Consider the following 5,140-nt stretch of genomic DNA (forward strand, 5'->3'; position numbering starts at 1 on the left):
GGTCATTGTTCGTGTAATCCTTGCATGAGAGAAGCTTATGTAAATTTTCATTCTTTGATTAATAAATTGCCTGTAGTACCCACGTTGGGACAGGTCGTGGACTGTTTCCCTCCTTGCACTTTGAGGGTTTTAACCACGTCAAAAACACTGGTGTATTGATTTGAGATCTGGTTGTGAGCGGTGTCCTTTTGGTGTTCTTTCTGAGGAACTTACCCTGTAAATTCCTACATTTCTAAAGGGAACAAGAATTATTAAAAAGAGAGTTATTCGAGACCCAATCATAGTAGGAGATTCAACTATTATTATAGAGGCAATGGCTAGAAACAAAAGCCCCAACAATATAGCCATAAACATAATATATAAGAGGATAAGAACTAATATGGAATGTTCAAGAGTGGTGACTTTCAAACATGTTCTTAGAGAACACAACCAAATGGCTGATAAATTTGCAAACCAAGTAGTTCAAGGAACAGAAGGAACCATACGGGAGAATGAAGAGATATACCACACTTCAGTTCCATAGACCAAATCAATTGTCATGAAGCAAGATTTTCATTTTTAAAAAAAGAGTGAAAACTCACAAAACACTCTTAAAAGGAAAATAGGAAATCAACAAGAAGATATCCTTGTAGGAAATATCAGATGGAATTCACGGGATATCGAGCAAAAAATCTAGGGGAAATCAGATCTCTTATCCATTCCGAAGACCAAGGACGATTGTGATCCAATTCACATGAAGTGCACAACAAAATGTCTCATCCTGTATTGGTATCGTAGCATCTCTCCTCCCTTAAAGAATAAGCCTTCCAACACTTCTCTCTGCTGTGTTAGTTGTATTTGAATTCAAATAACTCTGTCCCAGTCATCGCGCAGCGCATTTGGAAGTCCTCCTGCAAAATCTCCCACCTGAGCCACCATATGATCTCTTCTTCCAACGTCCTCTTTCATAAAAATCCCCATCAAAAGACTTGCATTAGCTCACAGACAAAGAGGCACAGGGAAATCTTATCATAACTGCCCCTCCTTTGACCTCTCACTCACCATTACGATCCATTCACTCCATTAATCGTAGTTACCAGCAGGCATGTTGCAAGATTGCCAATGAATCAGTCTCATAATCCCTCTCGTCCCACACTCTGTGCATTCCTGAGCTCCCTTCCCATTAAATATCTGCCATATACCCTCTAATCTATTTTCAATTATTCTCTACAGGAAGATCGACATACCTCAAATACAGTAGTCATTCTAATTTTGGAACTTAATAGATCAGTGCACAACAAAGGCAGCAGAAGGAACACTCCAGGTACCAGAAGTCACAGAAATAGCAACAGCAAAAGGAACAACAAACATCTCAAAAACTCAGAGAAGGAAGTGAATAAAATGGAATTCAATCAAATCGAAAAAGCTGCAAGGAACGATGGATGTGTAACATGCAAGGCAAATAAATTTATGATCAGTAGATTCCAAGATGCTCTGCAAGACATTAAGTCGGAAATGAGAATGGAGTTTAGTTATCAAAAGAGAAGCATGGAAAGTCAGAAAGCTGAGATATTGGCACTCAAAGACAAATGTGTGCACTTGGAGGAAGCAGTGGCATAGATCAAATCCACCACTATGAACAAAGAAGGAGAAAATTCAGTCTATCAAGGCAAGAGGCAACATTCCTCCGAGGAACAGTTAGTTCATAAACCATGAAAAACAACAAGTAACACAATTTTTGTAAATTTATATTACTTGCAGAACAGTATGTAAGGCAGTACACCAGGATAGATATAGGAACTTATAGAATTTTGAATTTTAAGCATGGAAGTAGGGACTGCGCTCCCAGTACACTTTTATCGCTTGAATATTATCTTCACCAAATGTAATATGAGCATGTTCCATCTCATCCTTTTTTGGTAATATAACCACTATCTAACCTTGTCCAAAAAAAAGAAGAAGAAAAAAAAGTAACCTTTGGAGAAAAACCCACACCATATATATGTTCCTTCTTGCTATAATAAAGTTGCACTATTCATTATGGGGAATAAGCATAATATCAATTGACCCATACAACCATGGTTTGCCAAAGGCAATGACAACTAGATAGATTTTAATTTTATCTCTTGCAAATGTCAACCATTCCTTCCCTATCCGTTGAACCATATATGATAATGAGGGTTTCCTTCCTTTAAATGTATCTCATCAAAGCTCTATCTCAAAATCTAGGGAGACCTTTGTCTCTCTTGCTAGTTTGAATGCAAAATTTTCCTTTTTTCTTGATATCATAATCATCAATGCTCTTAAAATGAGATAGTTTTTTCAACATGTTGCTAGGTGTCCTTTAACATGCAATATTGTCACAAATGTCATGGAATATTTGAAAAGGTTCCTTAGAAACAATGACAACTCACACTTAATCCTATCACTATAATCCTTGAATCGTCATAACTAGCTCTATTGAATTGAACCCTACCTCGATCAAAACCACATCTCCACCCATCTGTTTGTGCTCCTCGAGCAATTGCAACCTCTCCATAAAAACCCACCTTAAAAGTCACCAAAACTCACTCTATTGAAAACTATTCAAACTTAAACCCTAGGTTTGTAAACCCCAAACCATTGGACCTTAATTTTACCCCACTTCTTGATATGAAACGATAACTACAATGTCCTTATGATTGGTAAAATTATGAACAAAACTTTACATGTACATTTAGAAGACTCCCATTTATGTGGTTGTTACCATTGAGTTTGCGAGCTTTCTTCTCAAATTAGGAGATGTGAATTTCACGGAAATCCTTAGACTTCAATATTAGCATGGTTGTGTTTTGATTTTAGTTCAGTTCTTTTCCTCTTACAAATCTATAATGGAGGGTTGTGTCTTACAATAATGGAGAGGCCAGTACAAAGAAACCCAAAGGTGTCGATAGGAAAAATTCCCTACTAACCTTTGAAGAAGAGGTAAGAAAAATAAGATGAAATTGGGACTTGGCCTAAATGCCAAATATAAGTCTCCCCAAAGAATTGATGAGTGACAAGTACTATTGGTTAGTAATCCATCGTGCAAAAAAACCTCAATCCAATTTGCCAATAAGGTGAAATTCTTGAACCAAATTTCCAAAATGGTGTGAACTTCAGGTGAAGGCACGAAAGAGGAGGCATTGTCCAATTTTGTGTAAGAAAATCGCCAATGAGTATGGAATTTACATCACACTGATTTGGATTTTCATTAAGCACAGAGGCATTAGTCTCATTTGATGGTTAATGAGATTCGATTTTAGACCCAATTTTTTATGAGAAAGAATTTGGAAATATGTCAACATAAGGGAATCATGCATCACATATATGATTTTGATGATAGGGAAAACAGTGATGTAAAGGAATTTTCTCCCATGTTTATTCACAAAAACTCCAACCATTGACAATCGAGGGTGCAAGTAATCGATTATATAACCTTGAAAAGGAATAGAAGATAGATTTAGTCTCTAGCTTCCTAACGCAATGATGATATCGTGAAAATTCCTTGAATTGACATAACTGAATATTATTCTCCTAACTTTAGCAATTTATTTGTCTTATGTTAAATTACTAACAACAAATAGCAAATAATTCACATTGCAATTATTCACAATAAAATTACGCTACAGAAATATGAAAATTGGATCTGAGAAATAGATGCATACACACAATAAAAATGACATTGTTAGTTTTGGACAAACTTCCCTGGAAAAACTCTTAAGGGGAAGCCAGTGCAACAAATGATTGTTTTATTACTATACAAAAAATAGAGAATTATAGTTAGATGCCTAACTCACAATCCTTCGACAATTAATCTCAACTGGAAATGGACTGGAGATCCAAGACCTCATCTTCCAATCAACTTGGCCTCCTTTGGCTTACTCACACTTCTTCCTGCCACTCACATTGGCTGCTTGAAATGTGAATTGTTGGTTAAAGAAAATTTGTACAACCTGGAAACCACCTCCAGGTGAGTCGTCCTGCCTATTTCTCCCTTTGGAAACCACTCGCTCTGCCTTCCACACACTTTTTCAACCTCCTATAACTGAAATAAGTTGATTCTTGCAACTCACACTGGAAATCTAAGCAACTCACACCAGCAATCTAGGAAACTCACATCGCTCTGCATGTCCTCTTCTACAGATAAATTTGACCTCTCTTTCTTGACTCTCAAACACTAGAAAACCTCCTGAGAGTTTCTTCAGAAATTCTCACTATTGCATACCCTTGCTACTCTCTCTCCCTTGGCTCGAATTGCACCCATGCTGAACACTGCAAACTAGGTTATTCAAAGTGCCTTGCTTGTTGAAAATATAACTAATTTTGATATTCATAATTTTCCTACTCATTTCAATATGTATGCTATGTAACAAACAAGAGAAGAAAATAAAATGTAGTTATTATCAAAGCATGGGTTTCATACTCATTATCAATGCTCTTCTAGGTAAAAGTGTGTTCTTCGTGCTTCTAGGGTTTGTTAGGTCCTAGGATTTATTGCCTTGAGTTAAAGGAGTCAACCTCATGTTTGTAAGACCCTTCCAGGCAAAAGTATATTTGTAAAAATAATTATTTTTTAGTCTAGAAAGTCCTAGAAGCTCCAAAGTACAAGTCGGCCATTGGAAAATCAAGTCGGCCTAAAGAAGGGAATTCGACCCCTTGAGAAGGTTATATAAAGGAGAAGTTTGACCTCATTTGAGACACTCTCACTCCACAACTTTTATCCATGAAGAAAGAGTTTGATCTAAAGCTAGGAAGCAAGAAGAAGAGAAAACGTCTAGGGGAAGAAAGAAGGATGAAGAATCTTTGTTTTGGGGCTTTATCTGTCTCACATGTGTGAAATTATAGGGTTTTTGGTGCTGCAGAAGGAGGCTAAAGTTGCAGGTCCCAATTGCAGTAAGATGAAGTGCATAATCTTGTAAATGGGAAGGAGAAAACCCTATATTGACCTCATTTTCCTTGGGAGAGTTTTTTTTTTTTTTTTTTCTTCTTCTCTAGGAAGGTCGCAGGAGAAGACATGATTAGGGTTGCCAAGAGAATTTGCAAGGCCGAAATTGCAGGGTCGAAGTTGCAGGATGAGTTACAGTATTGAAGCTGGTAGGTTGAAGTTGCAGTTTGAAGCTGGTTGATGTAGAATCAAAGG

This window comes from Pinus tabuliformis, chromosome 5_2 (genome assembly GCF_031772625.1).
Source record: "Pinus tabuliformis cultivar Carrire ecotype Pingquan chromosome 5_2, CPIR1, whole genome shotgun sequence".
Classification (NCBI taxonomy): domain Eukaryota; kingdom Viridiplantae; phylum Streptophyta; class Pinopsida; order Pinales; family Pinaceae; genus Pinus; species Pinus tabuliformis.